This window comes from Saimiri boliviensis, chromosome 18, assembly GCF_048565385.1.
Source record: "Saimiri boliviensis isolate mSaiBol1 chromosome 18, mSaiBol1.pri, whole genome shotgun sequence".
NCBI lineage: Eukaryota > Metazoa > Chordata > Mammalia > Primates > Cebidae > Saimiri > Saimiri boliviensis.
The window spans coordinates 47,565,117-47,591,096 of NC_133466.1; the positions used below are offsets into that span (position 1 = coordinate 47,565,117).

The 25,980-nt window shown below is 52.8% G+C and overlaps 1 long non-coding RNA gene across 2 annotated transcripts in view; it reads right to left on the reverse strand.

The window, feature by feature from the left end:
* Nucleotides 1-25,980, reverse strand: part of LOC141581980 (uncharacterized) — a 1,111,619-nt gene that overhangs the window by 1,032,774 nt on the left and 52,865 nt on the right. The gene's annotated exons all lie outside the window — the stretch shown is intronic.

A 25,980-nucleotide genomic window follows, 5' to 3' on the forward strand; every position in this document is an offset into this window, starting at 1 on the left:
GGTCAGTCAAAGCTAGGAACACGGAGCCAAGCGAGGAACACCACGCTAAGCCAGGAACAGCAAAGCCAAGCCACCGCGACAGGCAAGCCAAGCCGTTATGCGCGTGCGGCGTGCTCGAGGCCACGCTTCTACAGGCGAGCCCCAGCGTGCGGCGTGCGCGTGTCCCAGCCTCCGCGGGCGAGCCCCAGCGCGCGGCGTGCGCGTGTCCCAGCCTCCGCGGGCGAGCCCCAGCGTGCGGCGTGCGCGTGTCCCAGCCTCCGCGGGCGAGCCCCAGCGTGCGGCGTGCGCGTGTCCCAGCCTCCGCGGGCGAGCCCCAGCGTGCGGCGTGCGCGTGTCCCAGCCTCCGCGGGCGAGCCCCAGCGTGCGGCGTGCGCGTGTCCCAGCCTCCGCGGGCGAGCCCCAGCGTGCTGCGTGCGCGTGTCCCAGCATCCGCGGGCTAGCCCCAGCGTGCGGCGTGCGCGTGTCCCAGCCTCCGCGGGCGAGCCCCAGCGTGCGGCGTGCGCGTGTCCCAGCCTCCGCGGGCGAGCCCCAGCGTGCGGCGTGCGCGTGTCCCAGCCTCGGCGGGCGAGCCACAACGTGCGGCGTGCGCGTGTCCCAGCCTCCGCAGGCGAGCCCCAGCGTGCGGCGTGCGCGTGTCCCAGCCTCGGCGGGCGAGCCACAACGTGCGGCGTGCGCGTGTCCCAGCCTCGGCGGGCGAGCCACAACGTGCGGCGTGCGCGTGTCCCAGCCTCCGCGGGCGAGCCGCAGCGTGCGGCGGGCGCGTGTCCCAGCCTCGGCAGGCGAGCCACAGCGTGCGGCTTGCGCGTGTCCCAGCCTCCGCAGGCGAGCCCCAGCGTGCGGCGTGCGTGTGTCCCAGCCTCGGCAGGCGAGCCACAACGTGCGGCGTGCGCGTGTCTCAGCCTCCACAGGCGAGCCACAACGTGCAGCGTGGGCGTGTCCCAGCCTCCGCAGGCGAGCCACAACGTGCAGCGTGCGCGTGTCCCAGACTCTGCAGGTGAGCCACAACGTGCAGCGTGCGCGTGTCCCAGCCTCCACAGGTGAACCACAGCGTGCAGCGTGCGTGTGTGGCGTGTGCGTGTCCCAGCCTCTGCAGGCGAGCCACAGTGTGCAGCGTGCGCGCCTCAGGTGCCATCACTGCATGTGGCTCAGTGACCGACGTGTGCAACCTATGCGCGCCAGTCCTTGTGTTCCCCGTAAATTTTGTGGGAATTGATGGAGGTTTCAGGCCATTGAGAAGAGAAGGCCGCCCCTGAGAAAAAGCCTCTTGAAGCAGTGCTGGGTCTAGAGCCCCTGCAACTTGAGGATGCTGACAGCTTCCTCTGAAGAAACGCCCCAAGACAGTCTGGGCGGTGCTGGTGCAGGTGGCTGCAGCTGCAGCTTGGAGCTCGGGCTGTCAGAGCTTGCTGCAAATGGCCTCAATATTGTGAGCACAAGCAGCTCATCCAGCCCAGACCCTGCCTGAGGCACTTTTGCCACCCGTCTGCACCCACATGGCTATTGGCGACGGGGCACTCTGGAGCCACAGGATTGGAGCTGGGCGGCCAGCTCCCGCTCTGGTTCCCCAGGCCCAGTGTCCAAGCCAGGGCTAACCGCTGTGGGGCTTCTGGTCTGGAGGGCTCTGCTGGAGTGCAGTAGGGGTGTGCTTCAGGCCGCTGTCTCCAGGCCAGCAGGAGGGAGCTTGGAGGAGCACTGACCTGATGGCGAGATGCAGAAAGGCACCCCCATGTGCAGATCCAGGTAACAGGATGCTATGAACTCCAGGGCACCAGACTGGGGCATCCCTGGTAGCCTCTGAGCTGGGCCCCAGGCAGTGGCACGTTGACTTGCTTCAGGCTGCTTCACCCAAACCGCAGGCGCTTTGGTGTGAGAAGACATTTATGCAGCCAACAAACATATGAAAAAAAAAGGCTCATCATCACTGGTCATTAGAGAAATGCCACATTGAGATAACATTTCACGCCAGTTAGAATGGCTATCACTGAAAAATCAGGAGACAACAGATGCTGGAGAGGATGTGGAGAAATAGGAACACTTTTACACTGTTGGTGGGAGTGTAAATGAGTTCAACCATTGTGGAAGACAGTGTGGTGATTCCTCAAGGATCTTGAACTAGGAATACCATTTGGCCCAGCAATCCCATTACTAGGCATATACCCAAAGGATTATAATCATTCCGTTATAAAAACACATGCACACGTATGTTTACAGCACTGTTCACAATAACAAAGACTTGGAACCAACCCAAATGTCCATCAATGATAGACTGGACAAAGAAAATGTGACACATATATGCCATGGAATACTATGCAGACACAGAAAAGGATGAGTTCATGTCTTTGCAGGGACATAGATAAAGCTGGAAACCATCATTCTTAGGAAACTGACCCAAGAACAGAAAATCAAACACCACATGTTCTCACTCATAGGTGGGAGTTGAATGATGAGAACACATGGACACACGAAGGGGAACATCACACACTGGGGTCTGTTGGGGGTTGGGAGCTAGAGGAGGGATAGCAGGGGTGGGGAGGTTGGGAAGGAATAGCATTGGGAGAAATGCCTGATGTAGGTGATGGGGGTTGGTGGCAGCAAACCACCATGGCATGTGTGTACCTATGCAACAATCCTGCAAGATCTACACATATACTCCAGAACTTAAAGTATAATTTAAAAAAAGACAGATTTTTTGAAAGAGGTGGACAAGCCATGTGCAGACATTTTCCATGAGAAATTTTTATGTCCAGTCTTATGGTGCATCTGGTGCTGACTATAAGCTCCTTTTATCTGCTTAGAACTGCAGTAAAGACTTTAAGTAATTTGTTTCTCTGTAAATATAATAGAAAGGGGTTGGAGCTATGTTCCATCAGTGCCAAGATGTGAATAATAAGAAATAACAGCAAGCATGGAGCAGAGAATGATTCGGCGATGTTTGGAAGTCATGGCTGCAGGTGATTATGAAAACGTAAACCTCTCCAAGAATTCACAGTGCATGGGTAATGGCAGCAAAATTCTGGATACTATGGGGAAAAAAATCCACAAGTACAGGTACATTTATTGGAATGACTCATCACAGAAACTTACTGTTGGGGAGTGATTACTATATGCTAATGTACGTTTGTACAAAATCTTTTGGAGTACCCCCATGATAGAATGACTTATTGAGTTGAAGAGAAAGGAATTTGCCCTACATACCTGAATTTGGTGGAATGACCGCTTGCCCAATATAGACCATTAAGGATGACTAGAGCAGGTAGTTCTTGCTAGACAAGCTTTCCTTCAAATTCTCAATATAACATTCCTGCTAGAGGGTAAGTACAACTTGCTTATGAGAGCCAGTGCTGGAGTACCCAAAGGCTGTTCTGTAATTGGGTTCTTCTCCCCTTGTCCTCTCTGAACTCTCCCCTGCACTAGACGGTTTCAATGTTGGAGCATCTGAGTGCCAGCCAGGTAGACAAGTATGAGAATTTTGCTTTCATGTAGGGTTGTGAAGCATTCAGGGACCTGAAGTAAGTCCAGGAGGATCAAAGGGTGGCCCAGGAGGCAAATCCCTAATTAGTATTGAGTTAAAGCCAGTAAAAATCAGCTCACATGTCCAAGAATAGGAGCTGAGCCAAATCAGGTTGAGAAATCTAGACCAGAAAGAAAAAATAATTGTAATAAAATGGGAGGATTTTAGGGGATAGGACAGAGGAGACTGTCTCTGTTAAGCTGGTGGGTCCCAGGTTTACAAATATTTGCTCTCAGGTATTTGGTTTGGGTTTCTGGCTGTGTTGATTTAACTTAAACGTACAGGTTTAGGACAAATTGTACAAAGAAAAACGCACAGAGGACTCAATGGTAGCTGAGTCCTCACGACAGTGACAGAACCCAGAATGACTCAAACGTTCTGGCTAATTCACCAAAGCAATGATGAAGGTTTTGTTGTATAGTTGAAAGAACATTAAATTCAAAAGAAAGCAACAATGAGTGATTCCCAACTTGCTGAACAAATTTACTAGTTTTCATTTTTTTAGTTCAGGAGACCTGTTTCATGCTTCTGAGCCTATACAAATTAAAATATAAAAAATACTTACCTTGGGCTGCGTGCCCTGGCTCATGCTTATAATCCTAGCACTTTGGGAGGCTGATGTGGGTGGATTTCCTGAGCTCAGGAGTTCGAGACCAGCCTGGGCAACTCAGTGAAACCCCATCTCTACTAAAATATAAAAATTAGCCAGGCACTATGGTGGGTGCCTGTAATCCCAGCTACTTGGGAGGCTGAGACAGTAGAATCACTTGAACCCGGGAGGAGGAGATTGCAGTGAGCCGAGATCACGCCATTGCACTCCAGCCAGGGTAACAGAGCAAGACGCCATCTCAACAAACAAACAAACAAACAAAAAACCCCCAAAACAAAACAAAACAAAACAAAACAAAACAAAAACATACCTTACCAGGCTGTCTGTGAGGATCAAATAAACTACAACTGTGAAAATAAATCGCACAGTGTTTAGCAACTATTTTTTGGCATCTTTTTCTCCCTGCCTCTTTTCTTCTCTTTCTCCCTTTCTTTCTCTGTTCTTCCTCTTTATCTTCCACAGTCGTCACCTTAGAAGCATCCCTGCCTGAGAATCAGACCCACCAAGCTGTTCACTGCAGTCTGACTTTCGGACATCGCCACGGTGACCTTCAAGTGCATTAATTTGTTGGTTTCCTGCCATGCCGTCTCAGCTGGGGGAAGCTCTATGCCCACATAGAAGTAAGCAGAGGGCAACTGAAGCCTTGAGTCAGGGTGCCTCAGAGTAGATGAGCGGAAGCCTCAGCAAATTCAAAGCATGTGTTTTATAAATCAGGAGAGCACACAAGGGCACACTGTCTGTCAGTTGTTTCCACAGGTGAGTAGGGAGGCTTTACTGACATCACCCCACCAGTCAGTGTTCACACCTCTTTAGCGATGACACATTTCCCTCTGCCCTGTAGCAAATTTGTCTTATTAGCTGGAATGATGCCAGTTTGGAAACATCCTCTACAAAGCAGTTACCTACAGAGTTACAAAGCAGGGCTTAGGCAGACCACATATATATTCATGTGACCAAAAGTGTACATTATTTGTTTTGTAAGCAGATGAAAAAAGGCAACTGTAACCTGGGGGGAAAGTTTTGGAGGTATCTATAAGAGGGTGATAGCTGAAACCGTGCAAAAGGGTGAGATCACTCAGGGAGAGAGTGGAAAGCAATAGTTAAGGAGCAGACAGACATTAGCCGAGCATGGTGGCAGGTGCCTATGATCCCAGCCACTCCGGAGGCTGACGCAGGAGAATTGCTTCAACCCCAGTGGGGGTGGATGCTGTATTGTGTCCAAATCACATCTTTGCATTCCAGCCTGGGCAACGAGAGCAAAACTCCCTCTCAAAAAAATAGGAGCAGACAGAGAAAAATGAAGTTGAAAAAGCAAAGCCAGAGTAATGGGAACACAGTCAGAATAAAGTAGTATCTCTAAAGAATCAAGGCTAAGAATGTCAAGATGTTGGAGGGCTAGCAAGTTAGGCATACAGATTGATATACAGGTTGGGGACAAGGGAGGAGCCTTTCAGTGGTGTCCTGTTTCTGCTAGGATAAATTCCTAGGATAAGTTCCTAATTCAGCTCACAATGCCCAGATTGCCCTTCAACCTCATGTCACATCATTCCCATTCTCCCACTGCCAATTCTCTGGCTTTCTTCTCCTTTGCCCAGTGCACCATGTTCACTCCTACCGCAGAGCCTTTGGATGGGCTATTTCTCTGCCTGGAATACTCTTCCCTTAAGGTGCACTTTAATTCATCATTCCAAACACAGATGAAGCATCATTTCCTCACTAAAGCCTTACCTGGCTAATCCAGGTCAAGCCAAATTATTTATTTATTTATTTTTTTATTTTTGAGATAGAGTCTCACCCTGTCACCCAGGCTGGAGTGCAATGGCACGACTTGGATCACTGCAACCTCCACCTCCCGAGTTCAAGTGATTTTCCTGTCTCAGCCTCCTGAGTAGCTGGGATTACAGGCATCTACCACCACGCCCAGCTAATTTTTGTATTTTTAATTCTTTTTTTTTTTTTTTTTTTTTTTGAGACGGAGTTTCGCTCTTGTTACCCAGGCTGGAGTGCAATGGTGCGGTCTCGGCTCACCACAACCTCCACCTCCTGGGCTCAGGCAATTCTCCTGCCTCAGCCTCCCAAGTAGCTGGGATTACAGGCACGCACCACCACGCCCAGCTAGTTTTTCGTATTTTTAGTAGAGACGGGGTTTCACCATGTTGACCAGGATGGTCTCAATCTCTCGACCTTGTGATCCACCCGCCTTGGCCTCCCAAAGTGCTGGGATTACAGGCTTGAGCCACCGCGCCCGGCCTAATTTTTAACAGGGTTTCACCATTTAATAGAAAAAGGTTTCACAATATTAGTCAGGGTGGTTTCGAACTCCTGACCTCAGGTGATCCACCTGCCTTAGCCTCCAAAAGTGCTGGGATTACAGATGTGAACCACTGCACCTGGCCAAGCGAAATTATTTAACTTTATAGAATCATGCCTCTTTCTATTCCAGCACTCTTCCCAATTTATAATTATGCCAGCACACGTGTTTTTTGTTGACTATGTGTCATTCACTGGATTGTAGACTTTATTAGAATGAGACTTGAGAAATTCTTAGCACAGCAATATTTTAACTAAACACCAATGGAATAAAGTTTCCCACTGGAATAAAGTTTGATGTAGAAACAGACATCCTGTACTTTCTTCCCATTAGTGCATGCCTAAACAACCCCGTCAGAATAGATGAACCTGGAAATCATCATTCTCAGCAAACAGACACAAGAACAGAAAATCAAACACCACGTGTTCTCACTCATAGGCAGGTGTTGAGCAATGAGAACACATGGACACAGGGAGGGAGCATCACACACTGGGTTCTGCGAGGGGGGGGGACTAGGGGAGGGACAGCGGGGGTGGGGAGTTGGGGAGGGATAACATGGGGAGAAAAGCCAGATATAGGTGATGGGGAGGAAGCCAGCAAACCACATTGCTATGTATGTACCTATGCAACAATCCTCAATGTTCTTCACATGTACCCCAAAATATAAAATGCAATAAAATATCTATTTTTAAAAAAGAATTACTTTAGTGTTTCTCCATGATCTGGCACTCAAGACAACATGGCCAGTCTCAAGTATACAAGCTTGTAGATTAGGTTGGTATGGGATAAGCCATTATGAAGAGTTTACAGTCAACAGTTCCTAGTCTTTGGAAGGGCCACAGACATCTTTACGAATCCAATGAAAGCTAGATTCTGTTATGGGTTGAATTGTTTTTCCCCTAAGAGATGTTGAAGTTTTAACCCCGGTGTCTATGAATGTGACCTTATTTGGAAATAGAATCTTTGCAGATGATTAACTTAAAGTCATTTGGGAGGGCCCTAATTCAATATAACTGATGTCCTTATATAATGGGGCAATATGGACACAGAGATGAGTATGTATGGAGGAGACACAAGGAGATCGCCATCTATAAGCCAAGGTGGCCTGGCACTACCAGAAGCTGGGAGAGAAGGATGGAACAGGTTCTCCCTCCCAGCCCTCAAAGGAACCAGTCCTGCTCACACCTTGATTTCAGACTTCTAGCTTTCAAACTCTGTGGCAATAAGAGTATGTTATTTAAGCCACTCAGTTTGGTAGTTTGTTAAAGCAGCCCCAGGAAGCTAACAGAGACACTTGAGAGCATACCCAACTTTCCACGTAATTTCCGGGTGTTGACAGATCCACTGAGGCCCAGGTTCATCATTTTACAGCATCAAAGATGCTATAAAATTTCCAAACTAAAATCCCTCAGGATAAAGGCAAAGGAAAGAAGAAAATTGTCAACAGCTACTATTTGCTCTGCTTGACCCTTGCCTAAGCACCTGGCATATATTACTTCACCGAATCCTCATAACCACTCTATGAAATAAATGGAAATACAGACCCAGAGACATTGAACGTCATGCAGAAATTCACACATCTAGAGACTGACTGTGCTGGGAATAGGACGTGAGTTTTCTTTTACTCTGAAACCAGTGCTTTTTCTGTTCTTGCCCTGCCTCTGAGTGACCTGTGAGAGCCAAAGCACATGATATGTGGCTTCCTGGACTGTGAGGTTACAGTGAGACCAGGGTTGTGTGAATGTCAGTAGCTTAAAGGGAAATTGGAGAAGAGTTTTCTTCAAAAAGTTAAGCAGGGCATTGTGGCTCACGCCTGTAATCCTAGTGCTTTGGAAGGCCGAGGTGGGTGGATTATGAGGTCAGGAGGTCAGGAGACCAGCCTGGCGAACATGATGAAACCCCCGTCTCTACTAAAAATACAGAAAATAATTAGCTGGGTGTGGTGTCAGGTACCTGTAATCCCAGCTACTTGGGAGGCTGAGGCAGGAGAATTGCTTGAGCTGGGGAGGCAGAGGTTGCAGTGAGCGGAGATCACAGCACTGCACTCCAGCCTGGCACCAGGCCTCTGTTTAAAAAAAAAAAAACAAACTGTGAAGTCATTATCAGGATCCTTGATTATATATGGATGAAAAATGAGGTTCAGAAAGGTCTATAGCACAGACCAGACCAGAATTTCACAGGGGTCATTTGACCTGAAAGCCTGTGGCTTCCCAGCATCCCCTGCAGTTCAGCTGCATCGAGCCGACAGCGCCGCATAGTGGTTAGAATCTGACCAGCGTAAATCCCAGCTGTGTCACTTCCTGGCTGACATTGGAAATGCTACTTAATCCCTCTGTGCTTCAGATTTCTCAACTATATAAAAAAATAAAATAGGACTATTATAAGTTAACTGAATTAATACTTGTCAAATACTTAGGACAGTGCTTTGTGATTTGTGAGTGCTATGAACAAGTTAGCCATCATTATTACTATAACTGGAAAGGATACCACAGTCCCAAGTTCATCAGGGGAACATAGGATATTGCCCAATGTCTGGGATAAAATTAAATCCATTTATAACCACATAAATATATTTTTAAAAAAGGAGACAATGAACATTTAATACCTAATCTCAACAGCTTTTTCCAAGAAACATTCCCAAAAGAAAGAAAAAGAAAGAAAGAAAAGAAAAGAAAGAAAGAAAAAAAGAAAGAAAAAACTGTGAGGCCGATATTTGAGAAATGTTGGCTTTAAAAAATTGTTTTCCGGGCAGAGCAAATTCCTTTATTTACATCTATCTCACTCCCCTTCTCTTGTCCTGCAACCTTATTAAGAACTGGGATGAACTGAATAATACCACACTTGTCCCATGATTACCATTATTATTGGCATCCCAAAATAAAGCCCATCCAGGGACTCTTAGAGGAGGTTTATCGCTATTAAAATCTTCAACCTCAAAGTTTATTCAGCTTATCAGCTATAACTGCGATAATGGAAAGATAGGGATTTAGTGACAGTCTTTAACTGGGCTACACACTAAATCCTAAATTCTACCTATTTCAGATTTAGTGTTTAATCCACTTACAGGTCCAGAACTTTCTATGGACTCTCTCTTCTCAGCGTATGTTTGATTTATGAGTTCAGTTCAATTAGTAAATCTCTAGCGATTCTTTACTTGTGCAAATAACCAGGGAGAATTCCAAAAATGTTTAAGATGGGAATTTGCCCTTGCGGAAAATAAAGCCTAATTGGAAAACCAAGGGCTGATTCACATTAAAAAGTAGTAAGTGACTGCCTGAGTCTGGCTAGGATATCTCTTACACACTGGCTGATACTTACTTGAAATTGTTCTATCATAGTTTCATGTTTTTAATTCAAACTTTTGCTCCCTCAAAAACCAAGTGACTGCCCGTCCCGCTCACCTTAGAAACACTTTCCTCTAGGCCAGTGGTTCTCTGCCAACATCAGGGTCACCTGGGAGCTCATTAGAAATGCTAATTCCCGGCCGGGCGCGGTGGCTCAAGCCTGTAATCCCAGCACTTTGGGAGGCCGAGGCGAGTGGATCACGAGGTAAAGAAATCGAGAGCATCCTGGTCAACATGGTGAAACCCCGTCTCTACTAAAAATACAAAAAATTAGCTGGGCATGGTGGCTCATGCCTGTAATCCCAGCTACTCAGTAGGCTGAGGCAGGAGAATTGCCTGAACCCAGGAGGCGGAGGTTGCGGTGAGCCGAGATCGCGCCATTGCACTCCAGCCTGGGTAACAAGGGCGAAACTCAGTCTCAAAAAAAAAAAAAAAAAAAAAAAGAAAGAAATGCTAATTCCCAGGACCTGCTCCAGATCTACTGAATCTGAAACTCTGGGAGCCGGGGAACCAGCAACCTGTTTTATCATCTGTCTCAGGTGGTTCCAAGTCATGCTACAGCTTGATTCACTGGTCTAGGAATTTTACTCTAATCCCCAAAATTGGACTAAAGGCTTGTGGAGGACACAATGTAGTTTTGCCCAAGCATGTGCATTTCAAAGGAATGAGAATCAAAAGATTCAATGGCTGGTAAAGAGAAGACCCTCAAGGTCTCAATAGCCCATTGGCTTGAATTAATACCCTTTAATGGAAGACTAAAAACAGATGGATAAAAGATTGCCCCAACAGTCAACGATGAATTGACGAACGGCCAATGTTTTCTTTAAAAGTAGTGTGGAGGTAATTCCAAGAAATGGTCAAATGATTCATTAGAACTTAAAAGTTCTGGCCAGGCAGGGTGGCTCACACCTGTAATCTCAGCACTTTCAGAGGCCGAGGTGGGTGGATTACAAGGTCAGAAGTTCATAGACCAGCCTGGTCTATGTGGTGAAACCCTGTCTCTACTAAAAATACAAAACTTAGCTGGGCATGGTGGCATGTGCCTGTAATCTCAGCTACTTCAGAGCCTGAGGCAGGAGAATCGTTTGAACCAGGACCCAAGTGGCAGAGGTTGCAGTGAGCCGAGATTGTGCCACAGCACTCCAGCGCTCCAGCCTGGGCTACAGAGTGAGACTCCATCTAAACAACAACAACAACAACAACAGCAAAGAACTTAAAGGTTCTACAGCACACTTCCAGACTGCCAGAATTTAGCTGGAAATATGTTTAAAGTTGGCAATACTTAAATGTCCTTCTTACTAATTGGAGGGTGGGAGTTGATGGACGACGTTCTAATAAATTTTATAAGGCTTTCAATTTTGTATCATCAAAACGCTTTCCAGAAGTGAGCCAAAGAATAGAGCAACCACATAAGAGTAATATAATGGACTCTAGGGACTTGGCTGGGGGGAAGTTTGGGAGTGGGGTGAGGGATAAGGGTTACATATTGAGCACAGTGTACACTGCTTGGGTAATGAGTACACTAAAATTTCAGCAATCACCACTAAAGAACTTCTCCACCAAAAACCACCTGTACCCCAAACACAATTTTTAATTGTTTTAAGTGAAAAAAGAATAGGCCAGCAATAGCGTATGAGAATACTTGTCAACCCTTTCACATCTCTGGGGGTTATAAACATTTTAATATTTATAAATCTCAGAGGTAAAAATGGCATTATATCAGTGTTTTACATGCATTTCTTTGATTACTGTTGAAGCTGGACATTCAAAAAGTTATTAGTTTTTTGTCTTCTTTTATGAATGCCTCCCTGTATCTTTTACATGTTTTTTAATAAGTTACATTTCAATTGCTTAGTAAAATGTCATGTAGAAAATACAAGATTTTTCTCTAGTTGTTTTTAATTTCCTATGTGTACACACACACTCACACACACACACATACACACACGCACCCACAGACAGCTTTATATTGTCAGTTCTCTTTTTTCCCACATGGTTTCATTCAATGCTTCCTTTTTTCTTAAAAATTTTTAAACCAAGATTAGAATATGTTTGCCTACATTTTATTTTAGCATCCTTAAAAGAATTCCGGAGTGGTTTCACATTGCTTTTACATTTATCTCTTTACTATACTACAATTTATTTCAGTGCATGGTATGAGTTACATCTCCACCTAGACTTCTTTCCTGAATGAAACAGATGACTTTCCAAATACTCTTTGGTAAGAAAACCTATCCCTTATACAGCTTTAGGACGCTTCACTATGAAATGTTAAATTCATGTTTCTGTTTCAAGATCATTACACTCAGCAGTTTATCTGTGAATTCTAGAGTCTGTGCAGCTTTCTAAGAACACATTGTTTTGAAATGCATTCAGAACAATGTTATGAAATACCCAGCATTTCATAGGGAGCATTCACAACTGCCCTTCCTTTTTTTCCCCTAATCTCAACTGTTTCTTTTTCCAGATGAACTTTGAAATTATTTTGTCAAATTGCAAAGAAAATCATTTTGGGATCAGAATTAGACATTTTAACAGCTCATATTAAACTGAAAATCTCATATTTCTGTAAAATGTTTAGTAGATAGATTCAAAAATTTGTTAAAAATTATTATGTATTGCTGTCCATTTACGAAGTGTACGCATTTTTAAGTAGAGGTTATGCAAATTTCTTATAAGGATTACTCCTAACAGTCTATTTTTCTAATGCTGGTGTAAATATAATTTTATTGTTTTATTTCTAATTATTTCTGGTATTTAGGAAACTATTAATTTTAAAAATATTTATCTTCAATTTTTTTCTGTCTAAGCAGATGCTCAGGTGAGTAGCAAGATGCAGGTCTCCCCAGAGGACACACAAACATCCTCAGTTTGGGCCAGGGCTGGCAGACCCGCTGTTTGGAAGCTGTGTGCACCCAGTGAGACTTCTCCCTTCACCCTCCTCGGCTTGCAGGAAGGGAAGGAGATAACATAGTAGTTAGTGGTAGAGTCAAGTCTTCATTAGTACCTCTCAGTACCAGCAAGAGGTGGCTGCTTGGCTTTGGACCATGAAAATAGAAAAAATCTATTTGACATTCTGTTACATAGCATCACAGACAGACACAAGCACGCATGTATACACATTATTTCATAAATTAATAACATTTTCCCCACAGTTCTAATAGCGCATAGACACATTAGCCCCCTGGATACTAGCTTGAGAGATTTCTTCCTGCCACTGTTATCCAGTTCTCTGAATATTACATCAATTTAATCATGACCAGCACTGAACTGGATTTCCTCAACTCCTTCCTCCCTCAGCTTGCACAGCTAATCCATCAACAAGTTCCACTGACTCTTCTTCCAAACATCCCCTGACCCTGGTGCCTTCTCGCCACTCTTCTGCAGCCTCCCCCATGCAAGCCACATGGTCTCTCTCCCAAGCTGCCGCACTGCTCACCAGTGCTCTCCGTTTCTGTCCCACACCCCTACCATCCATTTCCACACAGCAGACGAGAGGATCTTGTGAAATAGAAATCAGATTTTGTGACTCATCACTGAAAACCTTCCAGCAACTTCCCACTGGCCTTGGAATGAAGTTCAGACTTGTTGCTGTGGCCATCCCGGTATGTGAGGTCTGGCCTCCCCTGTCTCTTTTGCCTCATCCCAGCCACTCTCTTTGAAGGTCTCAGCCACGAAGCTCCAGCTACTTGACCTGTGCGTTTCCTCCAACAACATGAACTCCTTGCAGTCTCAGCCTTTGCTTTCCCTATTCCCTCTACCTAGAATGTGACCCACTGGAACTTCCCCTCACCAGCTTCTTCCACAAATTCACAGTATTGCATTGTATGGATGTACTGGGATTTATTTAAATATGCCCCTCTTAATGCGTATTATTTCTTCCTTTCTTGTTACTATGGTAAATAATGCTGAAATCGAGTTGTGCTTTTTTTTTTTTTTTTTTTTTTTTTTTTTTTTTTTTTTTTTTTTTTTAAGAGATGAGATCTTGCTATGTCGCCCAGGCTGGTCTCCAACTCCTGGCCTCAAACGATCCTCCTGCCCTGGCCTCCCAAAGCACTGAGATTACAGGCGGGAGCCCCTGAGTCCGGCTGAAATCAATGCTCTTACACAGACACTTGCACAAATGCGGCCCACACCCGTTTGCCGTCCTTCGGCCCGGCTGCGCTGCAGGTGCAGGTGACTTTGGTGTGGTCACGTCGTCTGCTTCTCCGTCATGTCCCTGACGGCTTCTGGGCTTTGTTTTCAGGTTTAGAAAGAATTGCGCCGGGAAACAGTGGAGTGAAAGGGGACTCACCCACACCCTCTCCCGGCCCGTCCTCGTTTCAGGTGTCAGGTCCCTGCCTGCCAGGAGCCCGGTGGGGAAGTCCTGGCTGGGGGCCCGACCTGCTCGCCTGGAGAAAGGCCCCGTCCTCTCCGGAGCGCGGACCCGCATGCGCCCGGGGGTCCGTCTCCGTCCCGCAGCCACCCTCGCGGGCCCGAGCTCGCAGACCGCGAACAAGTAATCGGTCCACGCGCGCCGTCTGCCGCCGGGGTCGCGCTGCGCGGGCCGTGGCCGCGCGGCGCGCCCGCGCGGGGACTCCGGGGAAGCGCCGGGCCGGGCGTGCGCGGCGGCGGCGGCCCTCGGCGGCCCGCGGTCTGGAGCGGCCCGCGCGGTTCGCGCCGGTCGCCGCGCGCCGCCTAGGCGCCTTCCCAGGTGCTTCTCCCCGGAGCTCGGCCTAGGGGCGCTCCCGGGCGCGCGGATTCCCAAGTCCTCGTCACGCGCGGTCTCATCGCCGCGATGGGGGCAGAGTTTCCCTCCCTCCCGCTCGGACGTTTAGGACCACGTGAAAGTCCTAAACATGTCTCCAGTAAGACCCGTTAAAAGGTGAAGGCTTTAAGGATAGAGACGGAATGCGCGTCTCAGGCCACGTGTTCCTCGTGGCAAGGTATTTGGGTGTGAGACAGACAAAGGGGCCGCCCTCCGGCACCTGCACGGGTGTTTCCACGCGACTCTGGGAAGAGGGCAGGACAGGCGTGGGGCTGGGTATGGGTCCGGGCAGACAACGACCATAGGGAGGGCACTGCAGCCAGGCACAGGCTGGGGACCGCGCAGGACCCGGCAAATCAGAGCATCCTCACTACCGGAGCCCGCCCGAGACCACACGCTGGCTCTTGCCCTGAGCTCTGGCTTTTTTCTTTCCTTTCCTTTCCTTTCCCTTTCCTTGATGGGTTTTCGCTGTGCGCCCAGGCTGTAGAGCAGTGGCGCGATCTCAGCTCCCTGCAGCCTCTGCCTCCCGGCCTCCCGCGCTCCTCCCGCCTCACCCGAGCAGTTGGCACCACAGCTGCAGCCACCACACCGGCCTCTGCATCCGCGTCCTGCCCGATACCCTGCGAGAGAGGGGTCAGAGACTGCGGCCAGGCCTCCTGGTTCTGGGTAGCACAGCAGGGCCCTGCCGGGCGCGCACCCTGGATGACCTCCCATGCTCTCAGGCAATGAGCAGGAGCCCTGGGCCTGGCTACGCTCTGAGTACTGAGAGGGGACCCAGATCCCGGCCTCCGTCCTTCCCAGGGTCCCGTGGGAATTGCTCCAAGTTCCCCTTCCAGAGACAAGGAAGGGTTTCTGCATGTGCCCATGAGGGGGCCAGGAAATGCAAGCGCAAGGGGGTCGGGGTGAGACCTGGCGTCCCGTGGGGCAGTCACATGCCTTCCCCCACCGGCAGGTCCCTCCTGAGGACCTTGGCCCAGTAGTTGGATGCCCCTACCTCCCGCAGCCACTTCTTTTCCTGGCTGTGTCCCCAAGCTGGCCTCCAATTCCAGCCTCAAGCCCTCCTCCTGCCTCAGCCTCCCGAAGCAAGGGGATTCCAGGCATGAGCCACCGCACCAGAGCTGGACGCCGGTATTTTAATCTGTGAATGAGTCTAGCACTCTGGGAGAGTCTCCTTATCCCGTCTCCCAGTGCCCTAAATGACCCAAGACTGAGTCCTCTCTATCCTTCCTCCAGTAGGAATTCCCAAAAGCTTCTCTCCATTTCCAGGACCCCCAACTCATTGGGCCCTGAGGGGGTGCACCACAGGCGGAGGAGGGGCAGCCAGTGGCCAGCTCACACCTCTGTGACGTCATCCCAGAGTCAGCGAAGCTCCCCTCCTGCTGCCAAATTGCAGAAAACCCAGAAGGCCTCCCCAGCACAGCCCTGGTTGGGGTCAGCCTGGTCCTCTCCTGCTGGGTGAGGACAAATGAGGTCATGGAGAGGTCAAGAGGTCACACATGGGATCAAGGTCACAGAAGGACCAAGTCAGTCACCTACCTGGGAATCAGGGGCTTCCTGGGGGAGTCTGTTTGCTCTGGAGAGAGAGTTTCTAGTCCAGTGGGAGGGGACGAAGGTCAGAGCTAACAGGGGTCACTCACTGCAGCTCCTTCGGCTCCTTTTGAGTCAGCAGGTCCCTGTGACACCAGGAACAAGAAAGAGACGGTCACAGCAGGGGAAGGACAGGGCTCAGAGGAGTGCAGAGGCCGGGTCCTGAGGCCACAGCAGCCCTGGTTCCTACAGGAGGAGGAGGGCTGAGGAAACCCTGGGACACTGGAGTCCTGGAAGTGTGGGGAGGAAGCACTGGAAGGGTGAGGACAGACGGCGACCCTGAGGACTTGGCGTGTTGTGCGGGAGGTCATATGAGGGAACAGTGGAGTTCTGCATTTAGTGGAGGAACAGAGGCAGTGCTCACGGGGAGGCCAGAGAGCCTCGAGGACCAATGGGACTGGATGCTCTTGAGGTACCCTAGGGAAGGTCCCTAGAGAGGGACCTGGCTCAGCTGGGCCCTCCTCCCCCTCCACTCCGGACCATCTGCTTCCTCACCCACAGCTGAGTTTTAACCCCACCCCCAGTGCCAACTGAATCCCCATCCCTCCCCCTCCCCTCCAGGACCAGGCCCTCCACTCACCTCTCCCCTTCTGTCCAGGGGAGCCCCAAGGGCTAGGAAGGCCCCGATCCCCATTCTCTTCCTGCTCCCCCAGGGGGCCCAATAAGTCCAGTGAGACCTGTGTGGCCCCTAGAGTTGGGAGCAGGTGGTCAGGAGGACGTCATCACACGGACGGGGGAGAAGGACCAAGACACAGAGAATGCCCCAGGCACAGGGTCTGTGGGTGTCCCTGAGCAGGGACCCCGAGGCCTGGGGCCTGGAGTGGAGCAGGACCCTCCAGGTCGCTCAGGCCTCAGGGCTGAGGGTGATGGAGGCACACCTGGCTGTGTGGCTGTCACTCCCCTTCTCTCCCTCAGCTCAGCATTGCCCCCAAGGCCAGGAAGCCCTGGGATCCCTCTGAGGAGATAGGAAGTCCCTCTCTCCAGGGAGAGGTGGAAACCGGTCCCCCATCGCCCGCCACTTCCTGCAGGGCATTGGCTCACCCCTCGCCACCCCATCCCAGTCACTCATCACAGGACCGGAAGGCCCAGCCCGGCCTGTGGCTCCAGGTTGGTCTTGCTGACCCTGCAGATTCCAGAGGACCTTAGCGCTGGGGAGGAGCACCCCCACATTGCACTCCTCCTGGGCTGTTAGACCCCCTCGCCAGCCGCAGCCCTCCCTGCAGTGACCACACGGGGCCCCAGAGTCCCACAGACCATCAGTGCCAGGCCTTCCTGACGGGCCTGTCTTCCCCGGGGCACCCATGGTACCCAGAGGCCCTGAAACACGCACAGGGAATGTGTCTGGAGGGCAGCAGAGGGGGTGTGAACTGGGGCAGGGGTTCAAGGTGGGAGGGGTGAGCCAGGGAGGAGGGGCTGAACCCTGGGAGCCCCTGAGTCACCAACAGCTATAGGAAACCCTGTGCCCAAAGGGGTTCAGCATGGGACAGGTGAGTGGCGATGGGTGGACACCTGGAGACAGAAGCGCCTGAGGGTCAGGAAGGCAGAGGGGAGGCCCCAGCACCCAAGGACAGTCTCTCCCTCACCTGGGCTTCACTCCTCATCACCCCTGGGAACCGCGCATGCTGGCAGGCCCTCGCAGGTGGGATGGGAAGGGAGAGAGCATGAGGCCCTGGGGAGCCAGGCTCCACGCTGCCCCTTCCTGTGGCACACAAACACGCACACACACAGGCACACACACTGCACACAAACACACACACACACACAGGCACACACACTGCACACACAAACACACACACACACACAGGCACACACACTGCACACAGGCACACACACTGCACACACAAACACGCACACACACAGGCACACACACTGCACACACACACACAGGCACACACACTGCACACAGGCACACACACTGCACACAAACACACACTGCACACACAAACACACACTGCACACACAAACACGCACACACACATGCACACACACTGCACACAGGCACACACACTGCACACAAACACACACTGCACACACAAACACGCACACACACACAGGCACACACACTGCACACACACACACACAGGCACACAGGCACGCACACTGCACACAGACACACACACAAACACACACACAAACAGGCACACACACTGCACACATGCACACACACTGCACACAGGCAGGCACACTGCACACAGGCACACACTGTAGACACACTGCACACACACACACACACACACACACACACACAGGCAGAGGCCCCGCTGTGAAATGGGCAGGCATCTCCCTGCACACCTCACCTGCCATTGCCCGTTCACCACACAGGCCGGGGACGGCCTCCCAAGGTCCCAGAGCCCACCTCACTCACCCACCTGCCAAGTGGTCCAGGGGTCCATTCTCCCCAGCAGGACCAGGAGATCCCTAGGGAAAGCGGAATTGCGGTGGGTGAGTGTTTGGCCTCCAGCCCAGGGACCCCTCAGGGGTGAGGGCACAGAAGAGGGGTAAGGGGCTGAAAGCTGGGGCTCGGTGGGGGTGGCGGGGTCACTGGTCATTCACAGGCTGCCCTGGTTCACCGTCCTGGCTACAGTCACCCTTCGCACTGTCCTGGCACTACAGGGCTGAAGCAGGGCCAGAGGTGGCCCCAACCTGGCTGGCATCACCCCTAAAACTGCCAATCCTCCCATGGCCCTGCTGGTCCTGTCACATCCCCAGCTTCCCAGCACCAGAGCCCTTTAGCCACAGGGAGCCTCCTCACAGAAACCCCACCCTCCTTAACCCTTCCCCTCCCTAAGACTCACCCGAGTCACCTTTTCCAGGGGAACCAGGGTCTCCAGGAAAACCAAGACCCTGATCCAAAGAGAAAACGAGGACCAAGGTCATAGCCCCTTCAACCCCTTCACCAGAGACTCACAGGCACTGCCCTCCTCCCCCTCTGCACAGGCAGCGCCCGCCGCCTCCCTAGGAAGAGGGTCTCTGCGCCCCTCCCCACCTCATGCCCTCACTGCACACCTTCTAATGCTTTAGCGGACCAGCCACAGGGCAGCTCTCTCTCTCTGGATCCCAGACTCCATGCATCCTCCTAGGAGACCCCATTCCCAGAGCCTCCCTCCCAGGCATCCCCCGACTCCTGGGCTCCCCACACTCCAAGATCCTCGCTCACAGACACCCATATTCCCAGGGCTGCCATTCACAGGGGTTGAGAGGACTCAGCCCCCGTGCCCCCAAAATCATACGGTTCCCTTCGGGGCCACAGTCACCTGACCCAAGGGCCCTTTAGGCCCTGGTGGTCCTGCCTCTCCCAGCTGCCCCGACTCTATTTTCTCCCCATGCTGCCCATGTGAATGCAGCAGAAAAAGTGGAGGGCACCAGGGGTCTTGGAAGATCAGGGGTGCAGCCTCTGCTTCCAAGACACCTTCAGCCACCCCCAACTGCCCTCAGAGAGACACAGAAAGTCCAGCCTATAAGGGAAGGCCCTTGTCCCTTTCCCCTGGAGGTAAGAGAGGAAGAGGTAAGAGGGGAAGGTCTGGAACAGAGACTCCTGGCCGCAGAGGAGTTCCAGCTCAAGGAGGTCACAGGAAAAGTGGGGTGCAGTGAGCAGGTGAAGGGGATTGGGGGGAAGTAGGGCCCTGGAGCTGTCACTCACCTTGACACCTGGCTCACCCTGGAGATCCCGACTCTCCTGGCTCCCCCTGCAAAGAGATTGAGGTCAAAAACCTCTTTCCCCCCTCAAAAAATTTTGGTATTCCCCACATCTTTCTTTTTTGTCTCCCCAGCCAACGTGGGCAGAAATCCAACTTTCATCCCTCACCCGAAATGCTTGTCCATTCACCCCTTCCCAGTGACTGTCTTTCCAGGGGGACCCAGGTTTGCAATGCCTCCCAGGGCACCTTGTGGCCCCGGAGGAGACACAGAAATAGAGGTCATTGCTTAGGGGCCATTCCTGGGGCAGAGGCCCGGAGGAGAGCTCCAGGGTCACCACCGTGAGACAGCGGAGGCCCCCCCGGGGAAGGGGCTTCTCTTGACCCCTGAGAAAAGACTAGAGTGTATGACCTGGGGAAAGGGAGGCAGAGGGCCACACACATCAATCAGGAGGACCCTAGGGACAGAGGTGGGCTGAGTCAGGAGCGTGGGGCAGGGGCTGGGGTTCCCGCTGGGGTGAGGAGGGAGCTGGCTCACCCAGACTCCCTGCGAGCATGGAGAGAGACACTCATGCCACACACGCCCTCTCTCTGGGGGACTCATGGAGGCCATCGCCCCCAATGTGCCCTATGGGGGAAACAGAGAGGGGGAGGAGCTGCTCCCCAGCTGTCCCCAAGGTCAGGGGCTTAAGGGAGAGCTGGGGCTCGGTGGGCAGGGGGCAGAAGGGACCTTGCAGCGACCTTAGCTCTAGACTTCTCAGTGGCACCTGCTGACCCTGTGGAACCTAGAGTTCCACAGCGGGGAAGTGGGGTTGTCAGAAAAACCCAAACAAACCCCTTTGGACATTGACCCCTGTTTCTCTCCCTTGCAGTTACCATGAGGCCCTGTTCTCGCCAAGGCCCTGGTGGGAAGGGAGTGGACATCCCCTGGGGCATGACTGCCCACGGGGTGCCGCCACCCCCTCCCACCCTTCCCCTGACACCCTCTCCCTGTCCCCCAGCTTCCCCGGGCTCCCTTCTCCCCACTGACTCCAGGAAAGCCCAGGAGCCCCTGTGAGGATGGAGCAGTGCGGAAATTGAGAAGTTATGAGAAGTCCGACTCAGGAAGGGGCAGAGGACGCCCACAGAGGCCATGGAGGCAGCAGCAGCACGGAGGCCCAGGTGCTGCCCATAACGAGGTGGCCGGGGACAAACCCCTGCTGCTCTCGGGGCCTCTGTCTTCGTCTGTAGATTGGGGGCTGGCTAAAGGCTCTTGAGGGCCTCCCGCAGCTCTGCTGGTCTGTGCTTCCTGGCATCCGAAGTCCGGGAAGTAAAAAGGAGGAGGGGCACACACCCGGTGCCACCCTGGGCTCCTGGCATCTGGGAAGGCCAGGCAGACCAGGAGCGCCCAGCTTGCCCTGTGGAGGGACAGGGAGCAATTAGGAGAGAGAGGAGGCCCAGGTGCCACTCCACTCTGGAGACCCCAATCCTCACATGTGAGGGCCATGCCCCATTCCTCAATGCACCCCCGCACCCCAGCTCCTAGCCCCTTATCTCCTGCCCCACAGCCGTATTTCACAGTCTCTCCTTCCAGAGATTGAATTTTCCCCAATTCTAGTACCGGGATCCTGCTTCCCCGTGCCTGCAGCTCTGTCAAGTCCTTCAGGGTCACTGCAGCCCCCTGCTGACCTCAGCACCACCTGCCCCAGCACCCACTCCTGCTCCACCAAGACGGTACCCCCGCAGGCCCTGCCCTGTGTGCACGTGGCACCTCATGCCGACTCCCCACCTGTCTTCCTCCTCCTGATGCTGCAAGGCTCCTCCTGCCCAGGCAGCTGTGGGGCGCCCGGATTGGGAGCAGCGATTCTGCAAGCAGACTGCCCTGGCTCAGCCCCCTGCCTGCCTGTCACTGCGCATGTGATGACCAAGCCTCCCTGGGCCTCTGCAAAGTCTCACGTGCAAAACAGGACCATCCACACCGCACCCACCTCACAGGATGGAAAGGACACATCAGCACAGCGCCGGCACACGGCCAGGTCTGCGGGGAGCCAGCCCTGGAGCCCACAGGTCTCACTGCTGTTGGACGCTCCCTTCTCGAAGGGGCTGCTGCTCTGAGTCTGGGCACATTCACTTTGCCTGCAGCCACTCTGTGCCTCATCTCCAGTCAACTCTCCACATCAGGGGCTTTTCCTTCACTACTTCTGTACCCGCCTCAACCCATCAGCATTCAGAAGGTGCCATATACAGAGAGAGGAGCACGATTAATGCCTGGCCATTTTCAATTGACTGGACGATGTCAGCTATGGGCGCCCCCAACGCCAGCCCTGACCCTAGAGCTCACATCCCTAGAGGGGCCAGGCACAGATCTCTCCTCCCGTCCTCACTTTGCCTTGAGTCCTGGGGGTGGCTCAGGGTTCATTGTGTTCCTTTTGCCCCTTTGAACCATCCTCTCCTGTGGAACCAGGGCTCCAACCTCGCCCTGAGTGACAGGCTGGGAGAGGTGAGTGTGGAGGACTGGAGATGAGGTCTGGGCCCCGAGGAGAAAAATGCTTCAGTGAGGCTGAGTGGGGCCGGCAGATCCCAGGGGCTGTGGCAGGAGAGGGGCCCATGGAGTATAGAGGGTGTGGCGATCCAGGACCAGCGTGATGCAGATCAGGGTTGCCACCTGCAGGGACCAGGCCCCCAAGGATGCCAGCACTGGAATTGAGGAGCCCAGGGCCTCTGGGGAATGAACCGGCGCTTGGGGGCTCCAGAGTGCAGAATCATTAGGACATGGAGCTGGGGCCAGTGTGCGGTCTCTATTCAACCTGACTCCTTTCACACCTGTGTCACCTGTGAACCTTAGAAAGCCACCCTCCCCTAAGCAAGGCGGAGGTGAGAGGACCCCACGGATGATAGAGGGCCGGGGGCTCTCATGGAGGATTCTGAGGACATGGGTGCAAGGGCGGGCTCAGGAGCAGCGATGGCAGGAGTGAGGTGCTGGGACGTCACCTTTGCACTCTTACGGCCCTTGAGACCCTGAATTCCATCTGCACCTTGGAATTACAGGAGGACAGAGTGGCCAGGGATGGCGGTGGGGTGGAAGGAGCAAGCTCCTGAGACCCCATCTCACTCCCTTCCACACAGTTCTTTACCCCCAGTCTGGGGGACCTTGACACCTTGAGGTCCTGGGTATCCCAGTGGGCCCTGAGGTCCACATGGACCTGGAAGAAATGCGTTTATACAGGGGCCTCAGGGTGTCGCTGAGGGGGCCTCGGGTTGGGAGAAATGGATGCCACAGTGCTGGAGTCTGGGCTGGGCTCCCGGGCACAGGAGTTTCGCACCACATGGACACTCGCTTACTCCTCTAGCATTTACTGAGCACCTACTGTGTGCTGCTGGGTCCTCAAAGCTGAGGCAGACCCACTGTCTGCAGTGACTGTGCTGTGCTCAGCAGGGGCATCTCCTCCCTGGCCCCCCACTGCCTGGGTGCTGGGGCTGCCCACTCATGCACCATCCTAGGATCCTGTATTCCAGCCCAGTATGTGCCACACGGGGGTGGGGTGGGCAGCAGAGCAGATGGGGGCAGAGTCCCTGCTCAGGGTTAGTGGGAGGGACTAGGGTGGCCATAGCCACTAATCAGGGATTCTGAGGGGAGGGCCTGGGCAGTGTAAAATGATGACAGCCTGGGACAGCTTCTTGTGTGCAGGGTGACAACAGGCCCTGGGGAATGCTGGGTGGGCAAGGGTGGGGGCTGGCTCATCCTCTGTCCCAGCCTTGGGTTGGGGGATTGCAGCCCCTATCCACCTCCTGGTGCTGATACCCCAGAGAGCCCCTCTGCATCTGCAGCCCCTGTAACTAATGGGGTCCTGGCCGGCCTGGATTCTGTGCTCTCCTGGCTCCCGAGCCTCTGGCATGGCTGTTGCCGGGGCGGCCACATCTGTCCTTGGGGCCAGCAGAAGCAGGCCCAGAAGTGTCCCCACCCACAAACCCCAGAGCAGGTGTGTCTCTGCACAGCCCAGCCCAGCCTATCAAGGATGGGTCCCAGGGAACAGGGCCCTCTCACCCTCATCTGCCCAGCCTCGGGGGGCCTGGGCTGGGACTGGTATTGGGGTTCTTAGGCCTGTGGGCCGCAGACACCAGGTCCCCAGTGACCAGCCTGTGGCCAGGTTGGCCAAGCGCTCACTGCAGCCTGGGCCAAGAGTGGCCCTGTCCCACTGCCATACTCACCAGACCCTGTGAGACTGGTTGGGGGATCCCAGACAACATGCCTTGTCCAAGGACCCAGGAAGGGAGGAGTTTGATGCCCTTCAAGGAGCACAGAACATCCTCACTGTGGCCCCCAGGATGGGCGGCAGAGGGCCCCAGTGTCTGCAGTGCACAGCCGGGCACATGGCACTCCCTGCCCTTCCACTTTCCCCATTATCGTCCAGGCTTGGCCAGGGGCCTGCCGAGTGCTACTCCCCTCCCCCGAGTCCCCAACACCTGCACTGTCCTCAGTGACCTGTGAGCTGGCACCCACTCTCCACTGTGTCCTCACGCCATGGCCATGAGGGACATCTGAGCCAGGGCAGCCACTGGTGAATTGTTGTCAGCCGGGGAGCAGCTGCACCCCCAGGCCAGCTCCCAGTGGCCCACCCTGCACTTGGGGTGCCCGCAATGCGTGTGCAGCCCTGCCCGACTCAGCTCCATGCAGGGGGGCTTTCCAGTTCCCTGGACATCTGTGGCCACAGCAGAGGACACCTGAGACTTTAAACTGGGGACCTGCCTTGGGGACCCTTCAGTCCTTTCCCAGGTTCTAGGCACAGTGCGGTCCCTCCTGCCTCCTCCCGGCTTCTGGGCCTTGGCACCCACGTCCCCCGACCCCAGGCTCCCTGCTGGGCCCATTGTCATCCCAGCATTGCCACCTTCAGCCCACACATATTCTTCCGGCTCTGAAACCCTCCCCTGCCCACACCAGGCCCCCAACTAGGGCCCAGGGCTCCCTCCCTTACTGGTCCCAGGCACAGGAGAGCCCAGGTCAGGGACGACCCAGGGAAGCTGACTGAGCCCCCACTGCATAGAGAAGGAATGTGTTCCTGGCAATCTGCCGGGTTCTGGTCTGAGCCAGGCTGGACTGTCCAGGGCAGCTGCTCCTCCAGTTGGTCCTTGTCCTCGCCGACGTGTTTCCCAAATGCACATCTGCTCGGACTGTGATCTTATGTGAAGCTGGTGTCTCCGTGTTGGGGTATGTGATGGAGCTCCTCAGCCCAGCCGGCAGCATCTGCAGCTTGCCCGTGAGAACCCTGACCACCTTGAACCCCAGGCCTCCCTGACCAAGTGTCAACTCCTGGAAGGATCCAGGGACTGCTGAGCACCAGGGATGGGCTCCTGGCCCCTCAGGCCCAGTGCCACTCTGGAAGCTTCTTCTGAACCCCAAGCCCCGAGTCCAGGGCTGCAGGCAAGGGCTTAGTGCTAAATGCAGACATTCAGGAAGCATCGCAAGTGTGGACCCCATCCACACTCGGCCCTTCCTGCATCCTACAGACAGTGGGACCCAAGCCTCCACCCCAGCATCGGCAGAAATCCCCAGCCCCTGGGACACCAGCTCTGTGCCCCTGTGGCACTGCCCTTGTCCCTCAGCCCCAGACGTAGGTCTGGAGGCCTGAGAACCATGTCAACCCCCAGACTGATGCCTCTGCCCAGCCGTACTCAAGCTGGCCCACTGTGAGTGCAGGGTGCAGCCTCAGCTGCAGCTTGCCCCCCGCCTCCCTAGTCCATCTAAATGTGCATATTTGGGCCTTCTGCAGATTTAATATACATATTCAATAGCTGAATCTAGGCATGTAAGAGCTCAGTAATAATGTAGCCACATTAGTGTTGTATGTGGAAGGGTAAACGTTTACTGAGTGTGATTTCACACTCCAGAGAGAAAAAAATATATTCTTCCCTGGCAAAGGGGAAATGATTCTCTTATCTTTTCAAAGTCATTAGAGTCTACCCTTAGATACAGAAAAATCCTAGGTGGAATAACACACAGACTGAGCATCCTAATCCAAAATACTGAAATCTGAAATGACCAAAATCTGAAACGTTTGAAGTGCTGGCATAATACCATATGTGGAAAATTCCACCTCTGACCTTAGGTGATGGGTCACAGTCAAAATGCAGTCAGATTTGTGCTTTATGCAAAAATTATTTAAAATATTATGTCCAGTTAGTTTCAGGGTATTTGTATAAGGTGTACACAAAACGTAAATGACCTTTCTGTTTAGACTTGGATCACATCCCCAACATAACT